This window comes from Cricetulus griseus, chromosome 5 (assembly GCF_003668045.3).
Source record: "Cricetulus griseus strain 17A/GY chromosome 5, alternate assembly CriGri-PICRH-1.0, whole genome shotgun sequence".
Taxonomy (NCBI): Eukaryota; Metazoa; Chordata; class Mammalia; order Rodentia; family Cricetidae; genus Cricetulus; species Cricetulus griseus.
The window spans coordinates 13,891,149-13,912,281 of record NC_048598.1 but is presented as its reverse complement, the minus strand read 5'-3'; the positions used below and the strand labels follow the sequence as shown (position 1 = coordinate 13,912,281).

The 21,133-nt window shown below is 47.9% G+C and overlaps 1 protein-coding gene across 1 annotated transcript in view; it reads left to right on the top strand.

The window, feature by feature from the left end:
- Nucleotides 1-21,133, top strand: part of Itpkb (inositol-trisphosphate 3-kinase B) — a 90,352-nt gene that overhangs the window by 11,296 nt on the left and 57,923 nt on the right. The gene's annotated exons all lie outside the window — the stretch shown is intronic.

Sequence of the window (21,133 nt, the reverse complement as noted above, 5' to 3'; positions counted from 1 at the left end):
AGGCACAGTCTCGCTAAGTTGCCCCAACTGGCTTTGGACTCACTTTATAGTCCAGGCAGGTCCTGAATTTGAGATGCTCATATTTCAGTTTCTGGAGCAGCTGGGATTGCAGGCCTGAACTATAATGCATTATATATGGACAGCGCTCATGAAGCCTGGCTACTTACTATTCATCCTTGTGTGTGATGTCATCTAGGGTGGGAGGAGGATGTGTTTTTATTTCTCCCTCTCTGAATGAGTAGGAACTGGTTCAGGCCTGCTGGGTGGTTAGAGCTTACCTGTCACCACCCTCCTCTGAAGCTCACTGTTAGCCTGTTCATCTCTCGTTTTACTTTTGTGGTGAGATCTGGATAGAAAGGAAAATGACAGGATTCAGAATGACAAGCGCAGATGTGGAGATTGTTTCCGCTGACCTCTGCCCGAGATCAGGGCTGGCCTAACCCAGAGACGATACTTGGTGCAGTGCAGGGAGCTGGTCCCCCTCTGAAAGGGTATTCGCCCTGCTTCCTTTATAAAGTTGGTCCTGGGGCATCACGGGAGGACATACATGGGGGCTTTGGGCTTGGAGTGTAGTGCCTTCTCGTTCTCTATCTTAAAGGTCCCCTGCGCCCTCTTCCCCCAACCCATTTGACCAGAATGAGTAAATGATTTTGCCGCTTCCCAACAAGCCACACTGCACTATATATGGCTAGTGCTTAACATTTCCTGCGCCAGTGGGGAGTGTTCAGCCTGCTTCGGTGTGGGGGGGGATATGTGGGGGGTGCGGCTGCTCGGGTGTGGGTGTGGAGGGGGGTGAGTGACTCCCTGGTGCCCGGCCATCTGCCCAACTGGATCTACAGTCTCTCTTGGTATACTGTGAGCTCGTTAGTGGGACGCGGACTATCACAAGGGAGGTCCTGCACCCCCAGGCGGTTCTCAGCAAGGGTTTTTCCAATTTCTGCTGACATTCTTTCCAAGCTCAATTCAATTTGTTTTCCTCCTCGCTATGGCGATTGATGACAGGGGTTGTGAAATGTGTAATTGGGCAGGATCGCCTCTAAGTGTTTCTTACCCGGTCCTGTGGGAGCTGGTGTTTGTCTACCCCCCTGCTGATGCACACGTGGGCACTCTCTCCTCATGAGCTAGACATCCAAGTGGCAGATTTAGTAACACAGGCCTCCCCAACTGTGGAGAAAGGGTGCTGGCCCGCTGGAGAGGAACATGGGAGGATCACTTTTGTAACCCTTATCTCACCTGAATCTGGTAACGGGAAGCTGGATAAAGGCCCAGGTTCGACTGTGACCTACACAGTTTAATCTCCTAACAATGCCGAATGGAAAATCCAACTGCCTGCCAGTGGTTTAAGAAATGGTCGGGAGATTTTGTCAGTGCCAAATAACCCTGAGATGCCGATCGCTGAGCAGGGGCAGGGAAAGCACACTGGGGGCGTTGTGTGAAAACTGGATGGACTGAGGGCACTGTTAAGGTTTGAAAAACTGTACAAAGCCCTTTATAGGTAGCGGTCCAGTGTGACCATGAGCGCTTCATCTATAGGATGCAATGGAAACAGTTCCCCTCTTCTTGGTTGTTTTTTTTTTTTTTTTCCTTCGAGACAGGGTTTCTCCGTAGTTTTGTAGATCAGGGCTGGTTTCGAACTCACAGAGATCCTCCCGTCTCTGCCTCCCAAGTGCTGGGATTAAAGGCGTTTGCCACCATCGTCCAGCTCCCCTCTTGTTGTTTCTGTTTGGTTGTTGGTTGGTTTTGAGATGCTGTTATATAGCCCTGGCTGGTGCTCCTTCCTCCACCTCCTAAGTGCTGGGATTACAGGTGTGAACCATGGAGCTGCTTCTCCTTCTCCTCCTTCTCTTCCTCTTCCTCCCCCTCCTTCTCTTCTCCTTTCTCATTTGTCATCTTAGTCATCACAGCAGGAACCACCTCCTAGTGTCTTGCTGATTCCAAGCAATTTGGAGGAGCCCTGTCAGTAGTCTTCTTTTAGACCTTTTCTGAGCATGCCTCAGGACTGGTTTGGTAAACTGGAAACATTAGTGACTCCTGGCTTCAGGGAGAGTATTTTCTTTCCATCCTTATTAATTAATTTTAATTAATTAATTTTAATTTTGAGTACTATGACACTACTTTTAAAGTGGTCTCAAAAGAGGGATAGACCAGGGGCTGGAGAGATGGCTCAGTGGTTAAGAGCACAGCCAGAGGTCCTGAGTTCAATTCCCAGCAACCACATGGTGGCTCACAAGCACCTTGAATGAGATCTGGTGCCCTCTTCTGGCATGCAGGCACAGGACTGTATATATAATAAGTAAATAAAGTCTTTAAAAAAAAAAAAAAAAGAGGAATGGACCAAATGTATATATTGAGTGTGGTGGTGGCACACGCCTTTTAATTTTAATTTTAATTAAATTAAATGCCAGCATTTGGGAAGCAGAGGTAGGAGAATCTTTGTGAGTTTGAGGGCAGCCTGGTCTACAGGCAAGTTCCAGGACAGCCAGGACTGTTACACAGAGAAACCCTGTCTCAGATACAAAACAAAACAAAACAAAAGAGGGCTGGACCAGGGCAAGCACTAAGCCAATGTGAGCCATACTTGCCTCTGTAGTGCTTAATGAGAATTTGCAAGGTTGTGACAGAGGCAGCACTGTCCGCAGCAGGGCTGATTCTGACATGGGCATAGTAGGGACCAAGGAATATGGAATGAATGGATGTTTGGGTGATGCCCTGTCTCCTCTTCAGCTGGACTATTGTCTCCTTCTGAGTGGCCATCCTGCCAGAATCACCAGGGTGCACTGCCTCCTCAGGCTATGGTTTGCTCATCAGTGGGCCATGAACACCACAGACACAGCAGAAGGCTGTAGCAAGTGAGGCTCACAAAGCCAGGGGCCTACCATTCCCAGGACAGGACTGAATGGATGAGGTGGGGCTGCACTCTATTGAGGGTGCTTAAGGTAGCCCCAATATTTCAGCCTTGTCCTGGTTGACTTGGTGATGGTCTGAAAACTGAAAGAGAGAAATTCAGGCTTGCGTTTTAATTTAGGTTTTTCAAGGCAGGGTTTCTCTGTGTAACAGTCCTGGCTGTCCTGGAACTCACGCTGTAGACCAGGCTGGCCTTGAACTCAGAGAGATCTGCTTGCCCCTGCCTCCCAAGAGTGCTGGGATTTAAAGTGTGGTTTGAGTTCTCACAGTGGTTATTTGGTGCTGTGCTGGGTGCCTCTTCTGTAGGGCCCATCTTAGGATGTATCTGGCAACTCCTGCCTCTCTTCTCATGGAACTGGGTCTCCTGTCTAGTGGCTGCCCAAACAGTTGGCATTTGCATGGTGTTCCCGCCTACCAGTACCCATGCTGAAGAGAATGGCTTGATTGATGCTGCTGCTGTCCTTGGGGATCTGCCCTCTGATACACAGTGATGCCAACACACATGCCTGTGATTTGCAAAACTCAAGAACAAGTTGTATTGCCATTGGCCAAGCACATTCATTAAGTATGAGTTAATAAATAATGAATTGGTGTGGGCGTGTGAAACTCAGGAAGTTTGGTGTGTGGTGTGGAACGGGGCGTCGAGGAGTTGGATTTGGGCAGCTGCCATTGGGTACAGAGCATGGGATAAAGGGCTGATGAATTTGCAGCCTCTTTTGGAAGTCTCAAGCAGAGACCGTCCCAGGAGTCAAGGCTCTGTGAGGCCCGAATGAAAGGTGGCCACCATCCCCAGCTCAGGACTGGCTGGGTATGTTAACGCCACAGAAACTGGTCCTTAGTTGATGGAATATGAGGACTTGGACAATTATATTATACCCTGGGAGGTTAAAGTGGGGTCCTGGCCTTTCCATACCTTATCCCAGTTGATCAGAGGAATACAATCCGCAAGGGTAGAGGGGACTTCTGCCCCACAGATACTACAAAGCCTTAATCTATGAAGAACCCTAAGGGAGGTGACTGGGGCTGAGTGACACCAGTTGGGAACCTGTGTATGGAGACAGGCTATTCTCTGGGGTGAGGTCAATTAAACTCTGTCACTTCCTTATTGTGTGATCTCGGAGAAATGGCTTAACTTTTCAATATCTGTTTCATCATCCATAAAATGTGATGGACAATTCCCAAGTAAGGTTCTTGAGTCTTCTGTGAGGGTCTGTTTGCAGTGCCTCACAGACCATCTGGACACAGAATGCTCAGTAGATGGTGACTGTATGCCTTAGTGGCAGCAATGAAACCAACCCTCAACCTCTTATCCTGAGCTTGCAACCTCTGCTGTCCTCTTTCCTTTGAAAGTGGAGCAGCGTGCCCGGCGATTATTTCTAATGTGGGCGCTTTCTCCCTTTCCAAGAAATAAAGGGTTCGGGAGTTCTGATGCTGAGATTTTCAGATGTCTGAGCTGAAGCAGGCAGGCCGTGTGATCCAGAGAGCAAAGTGGTCTCCTGGAGAGTGCACAGCTTGAGTCGGCCAGACCTGAATTCACACTTGCTCTGTCACAGCCTTTGCTGAGACTTTGGGGGTCTGATTGTTTCCTTAATGCTAACATGAGGGGAATGGCCTTCTCGTGGGTTATGAAATGAGACAATGTGACTCAGACTGGATGCAGAATGGGTCTGAAGAGAGAGGGACCCCCCTGTCACCCCCACCACTAAACAGTGCCTTAGAGTGGGTCTCTATCTTGCCATCTCTAAGTGTCCTGTGTCACAGCCACTCATCTCAAGTACAGGACAAAATAGACACCAGGATTTACGTTGTCAGGGAGGTCCCTGACTCCTGGGAGAGGCCTCGAGTTGTTACTAGGACTGGGAAGGTGATGCTTCACAAACAATTGTCTGTATTCAGCTGCTGGCACAGGGAATCTGGTTACCAGCCCTGGGAACTAACCTCTTTATTCTGTCTTGGAGAAGACAGAAAGCCCTGCCACAGAAAGCCCAGCGTTTGGGGGTGTGGGAGGCCACCTCTCATTTCCTTTCCCCTCAGTCCTCTGCTTTCTTCAGGTATCTTTTAGAGTCTCCATAGTCCATGAACACAAATGTCTGGGATGTGTGTGTGGTGTGTGCGTATGGGTGTGTGTGTGTGTGTGTGTGTGTGCATGCGTGCGTGCACAGGGGCATCTCTGTGTGTGTTGCATGCAGATTGACTGGCTTTGTTACATGTGTATTAAAATAGGCCCTACTGAGTTCTGATGCTTTCTTTGACTAACCAATGATGCCCAGTACCTATACATTTCACAAGGACTTGGGACCAGAAAGCTTGTGGTCTGTGTAGCCTGCTATTGCACCCCTCTGGCCTCTGCCTTTCCCAGGACTCCCTAAATTCCAGGGCTACTCTTTGCCATCAGCCACAGTCTGGGATGGTGGAGTGTGATCAAAAACCAGCTGGGTGAGTTGACAGGTAGGTCTTTGGAGACCCTTGAAGACACTACAGGAGCCTAGGTTGTGTGGTGGCAAGTTATATTAGCACAGGCTAGTGACGCCACAGTTGTGGGTGTCCCTGCTACACCTGGGATGCATGCATGGAGTGGTAGTTCCTTTTCCTCTTGGCTGTGGCATGGGACAGACACTTGTGATGTTAGCCCTTCAGAGAGGTCAATAGAACCTTGTAAAGGCTTACTTAACCCTGTCTTCTCAGAAGGCACTGAACTCATCGTGTGGGCACACAGTGCCTCAGACCTACCTTGGATGCACATCTCTGCAGTCCCCAGGCTCCTTCTGTCATGGGCAGGATGGAGGGACTGATTCCTGGAGGAAGGGGACCATGGAAGAGCTGGTTAGCATTACAGGAAGGTAATTAGTTTTAATTTCAAGCGAAAGCCTTGTGGAGCAGCATCTGGGATACTGTTTACCTTGCGGTATTACACAGTGCATTAGCAGTCAGCTCTGTCAGTTCTCTGCCTCCTTCAGGTTGGCTAGTTTCTGTGAGAAGCTACACTTAGTCCCATAGGGCTGGGGCTGGAATGTGGCTCAATAGCAAAGGGCTTGCTTCTTGCTGATGTGTTTTAGCCTGATCTGCATTTTCTGGTCTGTAACTGTTGACCTCAAATACCAAGGTGCTTTAGCATGACAGGAGGGGTCTTCTGGAAGTTTAAACAATGATGAACACTAAGGACCCATGGGTTAGCTTGAAGGGGCAGGTCCAGGTGGTGGGTTGCCAGAGACAAGTGACACTGATTTTGGAAAGATTTTAGGAACCTTAGAAAATAGTTCACTGTGACCGTGGAATGTGAGCCCTGAATATAGGTTTAAAAAGCTGACGGTGGGCTGGGAAAATGGCTGCAATGCTCAGATGCCTGCCTTAGGAGCATAAATACAAGAATTTGATCCCCAGCACTCAGTCAAGAAGCCAGGTGTGATGACGCATGCCTGGACTCTCAGTGCTGGGGAGGCAGACAGGTAGATCTCTGGTGATTGTTGGCCAGCCAGTCTAGCCAAATGGATGAGCACCAAGCCAAGTGACAGACCCTGCCTCAAGTGGGTATGACACCCAAGGTTGTCCTCTGGCCTTCATATGTGTGCGTGTCACCTCCCCCCCCGCCCCCCCCACACTCACACACACTGACACATAGAGATGGGATGGAGGTAACTTGGATTTGTAGCATTTCTTATGAAACTCACCAGGAGTCATAATTTTTCTGCAAACTTAATGTGAAATAACCATGTCACGGGCCGCTAAAAGTGCTGAGCAGCCTTAGTATGCACACCGACAGCAAAGATGATAGCAACTGTTGTCTCAGGAGTATGTTTTGTATGCCGACACATTGCATAAATTGCTTTGCATGATTTTTTTTTTGCAAGATATGTTTTCCCTTTCCTCCTTTTGGTCGAGGAGACTGAGGATTAGACAGATGCAACTGTCAGTTCCGAGCTCACAGCAAGGGTTTGAACTCACCTGTATCTATTCTCTGTTGTTCACAGGCAGTCACCTGGAGATTAGGGAAAGGAGCAGGGCCCTGTGCAGAGAGCCCTAAGTTACTTGTAGGCAGTGGGCTTTGGGAGGGCCCAGTCTCAAGTGCATGGATACAGGGGAAATGGGCGGAACTCTGGGAGCTGGTTGCTTGGGTAATACCATATCTAAGGAGAGAAACAGTGTTTCCATGGCTGTTCCCAGAAACATTTGAGTCTGGTTCAGGATGGGTTTTCTGTTGCTGGAGGTGGAGCTGAGGAGAACTCTTCCTTCCAAGTGAATATGTCTTTCTTTAATAATAAGAATTCAGTTGATGCAACTGTATCAAAGATGAACTAGTGAAGCCAGGTTGCAGCCCCCAGGTGATGGGAAGGAGAAGGTGGCAGGAACAGGCCATAGCTCCTGGCTGCTCAGACAAAGCCAGGCTTGAGTGGTTGACAGTGGCACCCCAAGTACTCACTCTGTGGCTCCATCCTCAGGGACTCTGCCTTCTGCAAAGAGAGAGGACAGAGGAGGGCAGATTTGTCTTCAAGACGCGTGTGTGTGTGTGTGTGTGTGTGTGTGTGTGTGTGTGTGTGTGTGTAGGATTTTCACAGGGGTGTGTGTGTGTGTGTGTGTAGGATTTTCACAGGTGTGTGTGTGTGTGTGTGTGTGTGTGTGTGTGTGTGTGTGTAGGATTTCGCAGGTGTGGAGCACAGACCTGTAAAGGCCTGGTGTATCGTGGGCCTCTTTATTCCTGGGCACTGTCAAATGCAGCACCCATGTGTTCTGGAGCAAGGGCACTCTTGACACTGACACTTTTGAGTGAGTTGGGTGAGCATTGCTGGGGACCTGGTAGCACGTTAGCAATTCAGTTGGAACTGAAGGCAATCAAAATAGGTTTCTGCCTACAGACCTCCCCTAAATTAGGAGTTATCCCTGCTTAGGTGAGAAAAAGAATGCTTTGTTTCTGAGGGACAGTGGATAGGAGACCAGGCTTCTATAGCTGATTGCCTTGGGGTTCGTTACCCACAAGAGATGTTCAGACTGAGGTGTGAACTGGGACACCCTGACTCCTTGTAAAGACAAAGGAGAATGGCATTTGCCTCCTTGTGAGCATAGGAAGGCATTTGGGACTGTGGGTGACTGGTCCTGGGGTAGTCAGTCTAGGTGGAGTGGTGGCAGCCTCTCAGAGATTCCTGTGTGAAGTTGGCTTATTCCTTTGAGGCCTTGGGAGGAGATACGTGTGTGCTTCCCAGTGTTGGACTATTTCCCCCAAAAGCTGCTGTGAGCATTTGTTTGCATTCTTTTATAGAAACATGGACTTGTTTCTTCACAATGAATACCCTGAAGTGAAGCTGCTGGCATCTATGTGTGGTATTTACTTAGGTTTGGTTTTTAAAAATCATTTTGTATTTTTTTGCTTACTTATTTAATTTCAAGAAACTGCCAGACTGCCCTGTAGAATGGCCATCTCTTTTTACAGTCTCTCAACAATGTGAGTGATGGAATTTCTCCACATCCTCACCAGCATTTGGAATTGTTACTCCTTTAAATATTAGCTACTCTGGCAGTAGGCATAAAGGCCACTCTTTGTGTGTAAATATTCATTCATTTACGGGTGTTGGGATGGAATTTAGGACCCATGCATGCTAGGTAGTTGCTCTACCACTGAGCTACCACACCATAGCCCTTTACTGGGCTTAATTTGTTACCCCTAATGGCTCGTGGTGGTAAAATATCATTTTATGCATCCTTTAATGCATCCTTCTATTAAATGATCTGGCTTTCTAAAAAAATTGCAAGATGAGGGGTTTAACTCAGTGGCCGAGTGCTTGCGTGGGATGTGTGAGACCCTGGGCTTCAAATAGGGCACTGGGAAGAAATGGCCAGTAGTGCTGTGGAAACAGGGCGATGTGTCCAGTCTCCAGCCCCAGTGTGAGTTCTGCCTCTTGGGGATGTAGCTGAGGGTGCCTTGCTGCTCTTACCATCTTCTAACTCCAAAATAAAACACTGCTGATTGGTGGGCACCCCTGGCAGTAGCTGTAATACGAGGACAGACAGGGTGGCAGTCCATCCTGCCCCACCCTGTCTCCACAGGACCCCTCCCAGGCTGACTCAGGTGTCCTATTTAAGGAAAGTTGTGGATTGTTGGTCCTGAAAATAAAAACAAAGAAGCAGATGTCAGATTGTCTCCTCACAGCAGCCACCATTGTCTTGGGCTACTTCTGGGTCTCTCTGGAAAAACAAAGCCGCTACCCCTCTACCACCCCCCAACTCCCCCTGAAAGAAAACAGCAAAGGAAAGGGAAACACAGGATCTAGAACAGAATCCTGGTGTGTGTTCCCTAAACCATCCTGTGTTCCACGTGCCTTCATGTTGTGTATATGGGCCCTTCTTTTCTACAACTCTTTCCTTTGCTGTGGCAGGGCTGGTTCCTTCAAAGCACAGCTCACATGTGTGGAGGAGCCTAGGGGAAGCCCATTTCTGCCAGCGGTTCGGTGACTTAATTGTGCTAAAGGCTCTAGAAATGCATCTCCTCTATTTTAATGTCATGAAGAAAAATATGGGTATGCAATTTATAAGTATTAATTACATCTGCTAGTGACTAAAGTAATTTTCTTTAAAAGCAGCATAGAGTTGCAGAATATTGCCTTATTTTAGGATTCTGCCAGAGCATCCTCTGGAGGGCTTGCCTCCATCGGGAAGCAGGGAGATGTGGTGTATGTGTGTGTGTATGTGTTTGTGTGTGTGAGCGCAAACACCCTTAGACCAGATTCTGATGAGTCCTGAGAAATGAAAAGGTGTGTTGTTAGTTCCTTGGTATAGGATATGAAAAATCTCCTTTGGTGAGGTTTTGTTCAGTTTGTCACAAAGAAAGGATTGTGTTCTACCTGAGCTTAAGGTTTTTTGCAAAACGAGCAGACAGTTCTTGTGTTCTCAGAGCCTTGGGAAGGAGGGTCTCAGGAAGACAGACGTCACCTGACCATCTGCACTCCCAAAGGTCCACGAGAATGGCCCAGCCATGGTGTTCAGGGGGTTGGGTCCAAGCCCACATGTGTAAGTGAGACAGATGATTGTCTGGTTCTGAGTATTTTTCTGATTTGATACATTTGGAGAAGTGGAGATGGTTTGAAGTTGGCCAACAGACCTTTTTCTTTAATTAAAAACAAAACAAAATTCTCTTGCTTTATTTGTGATTCAAACTAAATTCAGTTTGTGCTGTTTTAAACCTAAGACCGCAGCACAGTAATCTTGCAAGCACTCTAACTCAATTCCCCTCTTCTAGATGGCCTTGGTATTTGCAGAACTTGAATTCTTCTAGATGGGTGAGTGTGTTTATCTTCTGCTGTCCCCAGGGATCCAACCCAGGGTCCCCTTCCTGCCAGGCAGGCACTCCACCAACTGAGCTGTACCCGCCCTATCTTCTGGGCCTTTAAACGTTCTGGCTCAGGGGTTCACTGCTCTGGTTTGTACCAGTAATGTATCAAAAGTAGCAGAGATTGTGTTAACTACAATGCTCTCTCTCTCTCTCTCTCTCTCTCTCTCTCTCTCTCTCTCTCTCTGTCTCTCTGTGCGTGTGTGTGTGTGTGTGTGTGTGTGTGTGTGTGTGTGTGTGTGTGTCTGTCTGTCTGTCTGTCTGTCTGTCTGTCTGTGTCTCTCTCATAGCTCTCTCTGCCTCTGTCTCCCTCTCCTTCTCTCTGTCTCTTTGTCTTGACGGTTTTATCTTGTTACAGTGAACTAGCTCTCACAAGGTGGCAAAGTAGTTGAAATAACACTTGATCTGCACAAGCCAGACCTAAGGCATCCTGGGAGTTAGGGCTAGCTAGACTGTGGAATGTCCATGTCGGTGGCAGAAGGCACTCTACAATACTTGACACCTGTCATGTGGTAGGTGGTACATAAGAAGTTAAGTCATATACCTAAAGTTACAGCGACATGAGAGTCAAGACACGACCTCAGACATTATTGTTCTAGAACCAGAGTTTCTCAACCTTGGCACTATTGGCATTTGGGGCCAGTTAATTTGTTGTTGTGGGAGACACCATAGGGTATTCAGTAGCATTCTTGGCAGAGAACTTTTTGTCAACCAAAAAAGTCCCTATGGCTGGGTGCTGTGGCACTCACCTGCCATCCAAGCAACTCAGGAGGCCGAAGCAGGAGGGCAGTTTGAGCCCACGAGTTCGGCATGGGTGGTGCAGTGAGACCTTGTCTCTACAAGCCAAGGCTCGGATATTTCTAGGTATCTCCGAAGGGATAGTACCCTGGTCAAGAGACGATTATACAGCTTCCTCCTACAAACATCATTCTGTCCAGTTTTCCCAGAGAAGGGAGAATCCATTCTGTAAGTGTGTTTGCAGAGATATGGCCAGATTTGGGATGTAAACAGAGGATGGATGCCAGCACTATCTAAGGCCATGAGAAGGAGAAATATTCTCAGAGATGGTGCTGATTGACTTGAATTTTGAAGGTACTAACCTGGCTGTAGACAAGGGGGTGGTATTCAGAACAGAAGGACTCACATACAGGAAAATACCACAAACATGAGAAAGCAAGGCAGGCTTGTGTGTGGAGGGGGGGGGTGTCCTGTGTATGTGATAGGGAATTTTCTCTGGACACTTCTTGCCCACTCTATTGCTGCTTTCTTGTTTTCTTCTCTCAGCAACGTGGTTCCTATTTAAGATCAGCGTGAACTAAGTATGTTGCAGTAACAAAGAACTCCCCATTAAGCTGCTGGAAGCAGCAAAGCTTTCTTCCTTGCTGGTGTTACAGACCCAATCCATTATGGTCTTTGCTACCTCCTGTCCTTGCCTAGGCTTGAGCTGACGGAACGTGGCAGGTTACCCACTGAGGTGAGATGCCGTAGCTCAGAGATGTGACACAACACTTCTGCTCTCATTCAGTTGGCCAGACAAGTCTCATGCCGTCACCAAACTGAGGAGCCAGGGAATAGAGCTCTACTGTGTGCCCAGAAGACCTGGAAATATTTGAGCGTTAAAGTGAACGCCTAGAACTTTGGGGTGGATGTTTGTTTGTTTTTGTAAATGCAGCCTATCTGTGGTAGATTAGTTGATGAGGTAGGTAGTTGTTCAGGACGTCTTTTGAGTAGTCATGTGGTAGGAAGGGCAGCGAGAAAGCTGAACCCAGTGTCATGGGAATGACATCCCCCTAAAGTGTGGCTTTACGGAGCGGTGTCTCAGAAGACATGCCCCAGCAGCCACTGAGATGAGGCTGGAAAAGCCAGACACAGTCCTCTCTCCATGCTAGAAGCTCCTCCAGGCCACAACTTTGCCCCAAGCCCTGGAGTGGGGAGATAGGAAGCTGGCTGCCTTGGATCTCAAATGGGGTGGGACCGGAAACCCATGGCCAGGGCAAAGTCCTTGTCAGGCCTGACAGAGGGGCATGGAGGTCTCAGGAAAACAGATAAAAATAGCAGTTGATTGCCACTTCCCTCCCCCTGAAGCATTTTCTCCAAACCGGATTCCTCTCTGTTTCTGAACCGTGCAGTGGACCTTAAGTGTGGGGTTGGGGTGGGCACTGGCGCCCACTAACCAGACAGAAGCAGTCAGTCTGAAGACTGGGGCGACCACAGGACAGAGGTGGGGAGACGGCTCCAAAGAGCTGGCTGGGTCAGGACACACTCGCCCCGGCGTCTCATCCAAGCCTCTGTGTGGATGAGTTGTTGTATGTGTGCACATGCGGCTTATAAATATATGAGGCACATATGAATATATATAGATCTATATGTATACATGTGCTGTATATGTTCTTGTGTGTATGTGTGGGTGTGTGTACATACGAATGTGGGTATATGTCCGTATGTATACACATGTATAGCATGTGTCGTTTGTATGTGTCTATGCGAGGGTATGTATATATGTCTGTATACACATGTGGGTATGTATTTATACAGCGTGTGGGTTTTGTATGTAATAGGTAACTTTTTCTTTGGGTATGGTTTGGTGAACATGCAGTTGATCAGCACTTATGGATGTGTGCAGGCATAAGCAGTGCTGTGGTGAGCCATGGGGTGCTTGGTCTGGGACCTGTGGCCATGGTCGTGAACAAGCGGTACTGATAGTGCGACTGTCAACACTCGCTAGTGAGAGGAGTGGGGAGAGAGCCCCCAGACACACTGGGGGTTTCAGCTCTCACTCCCTCCTGCCGCAGTGCCACACATGGTCTCGGGAGGTGCTACGGCATGTAGGAGCTGTGACATGAACTGAAGTTGTCACCTACCTGTGCTGAGATGAGACTTTTCTGTGAGGTGGCTCCTTTGGTCACCCACGCTCCTGTAAGTAACCCCCCATCTATGCTCCTGAACAGAAGCCTGGTCAACTCATTAGTTCACGGTAGCTTGGATGACCTCGTTACTTTGGTCTGTTGTTGGTTTCATGCCTGGGGTAAATATGCCTTTGCCCGTTTTCACCCCAGGAAAAGCCACACGGTGGCATGCCAGTGTGTACACCTGTTATGTACGTGTCTACAGCTGTGTCTACGTGTGTGTGTGAGTGTGTGTGTGTGTGTGTGTGTGTGTGTGTGTGTGTGTACATTTAGCTGCATGGAGGTGCGCAGTGTGTTCACGTAGGCACCCAGGGGAGGGTGTGATGGGTGCTGAGCTAGATGAGCATCACTGTCCTGAGTGACAGCTGCCTGACTTGGGTCACCTGCAACTTCCTCCTCCCCCGGCAGATGCTCCTGGGCACTCAGTGATGGCTCTGGCACTCTGACATTTTCATACTCTGACCCAAATTGTTCTTTTCTCACCCAGAGGGCAGTGCAGCTTCTAGGAACAGGCCCTCCTCCTGAGCAGGAGGCATCCATGCCTCGTTACTCCAGGGCTGGCAGGAGCCCAAGATCTCGGAGCCCACAGTGGACAGGTGGGCTTGAGTAAGGTACAGTCTGAGGAGTGTAAGGCCAGGCCAAGCACAGCTCCCCTCCTCCCAGTGGGTGCTCCCTGCCCCATGACCGCCATGCCTTCCGCGCTTTGGTTTTCTCAATGTGAGGTGTGCATACTGCATGCAGCTCAGCAGACAGTGTTTGCAAATATCTGGGCTCTGGAGAATTGCACATAGGAAGCCTGGCAGGAAGACACAGGAAGCCTGGGCTTTCTTTGCCTTTTTCAGTTGCCCATCTTGTGGGAGTGGTTGCCAACACCTGCTCCTCCTTCACTCTGCCTCAGATTAAGGCTGAACATGGCGAGAAAGGCTAGAGGCAGGAAGCTGTGGGCCTGGATGGGGCCTGGAAGCCCTGGAAGAGGCTCTAGCCTGCTGGGGGCTGTGGCAGCAGGGTTTAAGAAGGGCTTGTCTTCTGAACAGAGCCTTCCTGTGATGGGAGGGAGCTGGTTAAGCCTGTTGCCCATGCCCTGAGGTTTCCGGAAGACACAGGTGCTATGTATAAAACCACACAGTTACCTCTGCCTTGCAAAGTTTCCATTGCCACCCCCTGGCCTGCTGCACAGTGCTGGGGAGGAGACTTCCTGAGTCTCCCCTGGAGCTTGGGGGCAGACCAGGGATGCATTCTGTGAGGAGAAAACCTTTCCCCAAGGAGACCCCTGTGGCTGGTTGGAGAAGAGGGAGAACACAGGGGTGTAAGAAAATCACACCTCCCTCCTGCTCTCGGCTCTCGGCTCACGGCTGGAGCAGTGGGCCTCTGAGAAGGGCGTGGTCAGCACTGCTAAGGAATTCTTCCCAGCCTTTGGCATCTCCGTGACAAAATGATGGGAGGGCCAGATGGGTAGGTTAATAGTTAAGCTTTCTTTACCTCAAGTTTCCTTGGGTGGTTTTGCTAAAGGGAGCTTGACTGACATTTTGGGCAGGCTAAAGTCTCATTGTACAGTCAGTGTCTTTGACCCCTAAGGAACCTTTTCAAGTCATTCACTTCTCTCTCCCGACACTTACACCCACACATCACACCCACGCCCCCCCCCTCTCTGTCTCACATACACACACACACACACACACACACACACACACACACACACCAAGGCTGAGGACTGGTTAGTATCCATTGCCAGGAATTCAGGAATTAGCTCCCTTTGGTAAAAACTCAAGTGGGCAGATGATGAATTAATTGTCTTGCGCAGGCATCAGGCAGGCATCAGGCAGGGCTTTGGCCTCGTGTTTTGAAGTGATACAGCTGCTCTTTTATCCTCACTGAAATGGAGAATCTCTATGTTTGTTTTGTTTTCTTCTGTTCTTCCCTCATCTTAACAGGTTATTCCGCCTGGTTTGGCCCTCCTGGCTGCCTGATGATGGAGTTGTCCAGGCCCCATACTCTCAGGAGCCTCACTCACCTTTAGGGCTGAGTGCACTGTGTTTGTCATCGGGAACTTCTTAATAATCAGTCTTTAAATTTGTGCTTTCATCAAGCCAGGCGGTGGTGGTGCACGCCTTTAATCCCAGAACTCAGCAGGCAGAGGCAGGCGGATCTCTATGAGTTCGAGACTAGCCTGGTCTACAGAGCTGGTTCCAGGATAGGCTCCAAAGTCACAGAGAAACCCTGTCTCGAAAACAAAACAAAACAAAACAAAACAAAAATTTGTTCTTCATCAATGAAGCATGAGCCCCCTCAGATGGGAACCTGTCTTCCCTCTTGCTTCCACTGGTAATTGCTGGCACCTTGATCTCAAAAGGGGCCTGGGCAAGGGGTCAAAGAGGGACATGGCAAGTGCCCTCGGTATACCATGGTAGGGTTTAGTGGCCATCTCCACCCTGAGCTGGCAGAGCCACAATGCAGTAGGGTCAAGCCTCCAGATACCAAGTGGTGGCTTTGGGTTAATGGGTAGCAAAGGCCTGGCTCTGGCTGGTGCTTGGTGAGAAAGGAATTGTATGGAAACTTTGCGTTGAGGGCCTTTCTCTGCTTGGGGTGCAGTTAGGATCTGCACTGTTAGAGAACATGCCAGGGTGATGACGAAGAGCAAATAAGAAACTGTGTTAAGTCGGTAGAGAAAGACCGTGAGAGAAAGGAGACGTTTGACATTTTAGAACATGTTGTAGCACTTTCTCCTGCTTCTTAGTTAAGAGGTACTTTCTCTTTTCACAGGGCCCTGAAAATTATATAGACACCCCAGCTTGAGTCCTTCTGGGTGGCAGCTTCCGTCTAGACTCCCTTCCCATTTCTAGAAAGAAAACAAGAAGTCATTTAAAGACATTGTTGAGATCAAGGACACTCCATTTCTTGTCTCTTTTCTGACCTTCTCAAGGTCCCTGTGATCAGTTCCACCCCAAACTTTAGGAGTTATCCAGTCTGAGGAGAGGACACAAATTCATCTGTCACTAGGTTGTGAGTCAATTTTGTGGATCGTTGGTCATGAATCTCCCTGTCAGGGAGCTGTTTCTTTGCAGACACTTACGTCCCCAGTTCTGGGCTAGTGTTGGCTCTGGGCAGGACCAATTAGAGATAGGAACCATAAAGCAAAGTTCCAGGAAATGAGGCTCCAGGCTCACAGTCAGCTTTATTTAAGAGCTTGTTTGCAAGCACAGGGACAGGGCTGCACTGGGCAAGTTAAACATTGTCTCTGGCCCCAAGGGGATCATGCTGTAGGCCATGGCCCTGTGCAGAAAGACTCTGAGGACAACATGACCACAGATAAGGTAAGTCTATAGACAGTTGTCGCAGTCATGACACTCTGTTCACTGTTGCTTTCCACCCTTGGTCTAGAATCATGTGTATTTCACACTAGACACTCAGGCTAGTGGGGGTGTTATATTGTGTCTTGTTCATTGCAAGCTCTCATGGAAAGAGAATGAAGTCAGGAGCCACTGAGCCCTTCCCCCACCCCACCTTCAGGTCTCTTCCAGAGCCTACCTCATAGTTTCCAAACCTCTCAAAACCATGGTAACGCCCTCCCTACCCATATATTTTAAGCCCTGCCACTTTTTGTTTGTTCCTATAAAATTCAAATCAGACATTCCCAGACCGATGAGAGACCCCAAGAGGCCAGACAGACACTGGCTGTCCTCCTACGGTCAGGCCAGACACACCCAGAACAACCCAGACAGTCACTGGACCAGGGAGACCATCTCTGTGTCTGACATGTAGCAAAGATCTATGTCCCTAGCCTGGAAGCCAGTATGTATGGGACATACCTGCCTTTCATCAGTTACCTGAAACTCAAGAGTAGCTGGACATCCTGTGCATTCTCAGCAGCTTTTGTGTAAAATACAGAAAGGCCAGAGTTGGTGGTCCAGAGGTCCCTGGGGAAGGGTCAGATGTGGGGACTCTGTTACTGTGGCTGCTAGCTGCTAGCTGTAATATACCCAGACCTGGGCATAGCTCCTGTGTACACTAGGATGGATATGCCAGGGCCTTTTCCTCCTTTCCTACACTTGGTTTGCCTCAGGATGGGACATAGTGAGGGTCCTGTCATAACCTTGGCCCAGGGCTGAATAGGCCCACCAGGCCTCCATCAGAAGGCCTTTTCCTGTTTCCTGACTGACTAGTGGCAAATTCCAACTCTCTTGCTTCAAACAATACAGAAAATGTCTTGCCTCATCTTAGTTAGTCCCAGCATAGGCAGCTCTGGTATTGGCTAATTCATTGACAAAGATCATTATTCAGACCTTATCCTTTGCAACTCTTTCTTGTTCCCCTGGTGTGTTGTCTTATGTCCTTCTGTAGTCATAGAGTGGCTGTCTTGATGTCTGATTGGGGACATGGCAGCATCCTACCGAGAAAGAAGAAAGGGTGGCTCACCCTGATGTTTGCCTAGGATGTCGTTATCAGGAACTCCCAGCAGATAGCTCCTGTGTGTGCCTTTGAGCTGAACATGTCACATGCTATGTGTAGGTCAGCCTATGTCACAGTAGTGGCCTACAACAGTTAGTGTTTATTGCTAGAGCATTCCTAGGGTGCTGGGGAGACACACACACCTGAATTGCACCAGGCCCCTCCCACATTCCCTACTTCATTCTACAAAGACTTCAAGGTTGTTATTGTTGTTATCAAATTAAAAACTAAACATTACAGAGAGCCACGTCTAAAACAGTAATTTAACTCGTCCTAACCATAATTGGGTCTATGATAAATTGCCTAGTTTTATTTTATACATATAATTGTAATCTGATTTTAGTGTTTTTACATTTCTTTCTATTTTCCTTATTTGGGGATTTTGAGATGGGGGGGGTGTGTGTCTCATGATGTAGCCCTGTCTGGCCTGGAACTCACCACATAGACCAGGCTGGACTCAAACTGTTGTGATCTTCCTGTCTTTGCCTTCTGAATATTGGAGTTACAGGCCTGACCACATGGGCAGCTTTTATCTCTTATTTCATCATTTTAATAGCATTTCACACTTTCCTTTTCACACACTGGCATAGGCCATCTGCTTGCCATTTTAAATGAATGTATAAGAGCAAGCTTGTATAACTTTGATCAAGTTGTTGGGGGGCAGGTGCCCATCTAAATGTCTTCCATGGACTGTGTCATTTAACTCCCAAGGCGACTCATTTTCTCGAGCGGAACTGCACATTCCTCACGCTTATCGAATTGCAGTGAGTACATGGTGGTGAACCACAAACTGGTGTGTGTGTATGTGTGTGTGTGTGTCTGTGTGTGTGTGTGTCTGTGTGTGTGTGTGCTCGCGCGTATACATACATAAGCATGCACATGCCATGGTGTGCACATGGAGGTCAGAGGGCAACTTTGAGGAGCTGCTTCTTTTCTTCTACTTTGTTTGAGGTGGAGTCTTTGGTTGCTTCTGTTGCTAGGCTGTGTCCATCAGGCTTAGCTGACTCAGGAGCTTCTGGTTGATTCCCTGTCCACGACTCCCATCTTGCAATTGTAGACATAGAACTTGGATTACAGATGCAAGCTGCTGCCATCGGGCTTTTCATGTGACATCTGGGACCTCAAGGTGCCATGCTATGTAGAAATTGCTTTTCCCCAGTGAGCCATCTCTCTCACAGCTTGAACCCCTGACATCATCTTTCTTTTCCTAAGGATAGCTGCCATTCATGGTGGCCATGGTCGCCACCTATGTAGGAGCATATTTGTAAAGTGTGTCCTTTTCCTTCTCACTTTTGTTACTTCATTGGGCAGTGTTTCTCTGGGAATAACATTGGGTCAAAGGTCAAGAGAAAGTATAGCTTTTCCAAAACTGTTATCTGGGAAAGCTGAAAATGAATCAATTATAGCATTACTTGCAAGGCCTAAATACTGCCTTTTTCCCATCACAAGTTTTTGTTGTTGTCTTTAAGACAGTCTCATTATACCTCAGCCTCCTTGAATGCTGGAATTATAAACAAATTTCTTTACATTTGTTTCTGCCAGTTAATTTTTAGATTTAATATTTTATTTTAATTATAATTATGTGTATTGGGGAGAGGTATGTGCACACGGGTACTGGTGGCCTCAGAGGCCAGAGGGCATTGGATGCCCTGGACCTGAAGTTACTGCTTCTTATAAGTTGCCTGACGTGGGTGCCGGGGACCAAATTCTAGTTCTCTGCAAGAGCAGTCAACGCTCCTGACTGCTGAGCCATCTCCCTAGCCCCTCTGCCACTGAGTTTTATTTGTAGTTTGAAATATCTGCTTGTCTCATATATTTTTACTTCAAAATCCTTCGGTTTTCAAGAGGGACTCTGTGTTTCTTTGTCCTGGCGGCCTTTATTTACCCCCCCACACACACACATTATTTCTGACCATGAAGCAGACACTAACCACAGTTCAGTGTGTTTATGCCCTGCACTTTTTACAAATGTTTTCTATCCAATGGAAGTCTCTGAAAATCGTACTTCATTTGGCAACATGGTTTTTATTCTGAATTAGACTGACAGACTTTCTCTCTCTCTGTCTGTCTGTCTGTCTGTCTGTCTGGAAATTGTTCTTAATTAGTCTGGAAATGGAGACCCTCTTACTGATTTTTTTTCATATGTATCCAGTTCTTGTGATGGGTCTGTGGAGCCCGGAGATGCACCTAATCCTGTGAAAACTAGGCTTTGGGTATCCTTTTTTAAGCTGACGGTGGTAGTTTAACTGAGGGCTGGTGCCCCGGTGTGCTACTTGGCTGATGGTGACTGTATCTAGTCACCCTAGTCTTCTGGTCATCTGTCCACCTCGGCAACAGAGTGGCAACTGACACGCCCAGGTCCAGAAAGCCAGACAGAGTGGCGGCTGGAGACTTCACAGAACCCTTGTAATTTGAAATGGAAAAGGTCTCTTGGCTTGTGTGGCATCTTCCTCCCACGGGGCCCCAACCAGCTTTAGAAGGTGACATATAATTTGCCCTGTCACCCAAAGCACTCAATTGACTTTTCTGGGCCTTATCCATGCATTTAAAAGCTGGTCCAGCTTGGAGAGTTCACCATGGGTCTAGCACCATTTTGGGATGTCATTGAAGACCAGACACTCTCTTTTGGAGAAAGGTGCTCTTCACAGGGCATTCTGACTTCCAGGGTATCTACAACCAAAAACTGTCTACAAGATAGTCTGCCGGTTTGAAACCTGAAGGCTTCGTGATCTGTGACAACCCTCCAGACTTTCTAGGGATGGACGTGGGCAAAAGGGCATCTCTTGCACTAAATTTGGAGGGAACCACTGCACAGTCTAGCTTGTTTCACTGTGTTTTTAACCTATTGTTTTCTTTATTATTTTTATTACAATTTTATGTTTATCTTGAGTGTTGAGTTCAGTTCTGTGATACTGTGCTCTTTTGCTTAAAGTTACTCCTTTAAATTTTTGTTCTGCTTTTTGACTTGAAACCCTGAAATCTGCTATTTTTGTGGGAAGGGGATGGACCTGGTAAGCTCTCTGACCTTTGCTGCATGCAAGGGAAAACCACCTCTCATGTGCTTCTGGCAAAGCCATAGACAGGCTCTGCCTGATAACTCATAGCCTTGTCCTCAATGCCCCCAGCAGCTTGGAACAGAGGGCTGTCCTCATACATGACTCCAGTGACAGAGATTTGCTCTCAGAGTTGGGGAAGAACCCCCCAACATTCATACCTAAAACAGTAACTTGGCAGTCACAAACAGGAATCTATCTCATGGGAAGTTGAGGGCATGTGTACCTGGAAGTGTAAACTGGGGTTTTGCATATCTGGGGTTGACTCAGGAAGTTGGTAGGGTATGGGACAAAGGGAATCAGAACTTCAGATTGCAGTTTTGTATTTCTGGACTCTCTTCCCTTCCTCTGGCCACCAGAAGGTTTCTGGAAAATGTGAACTCTGTGATAAGGGAATTAGCTCCTAAATATTTACAAAATTTTAGGAAGTGTTGGCCATATCAGAGAGTATCCTCAAGGATGAATCATTCAGCTACGAATTTTTCTTAGATTCCATGGTTACCAAATGT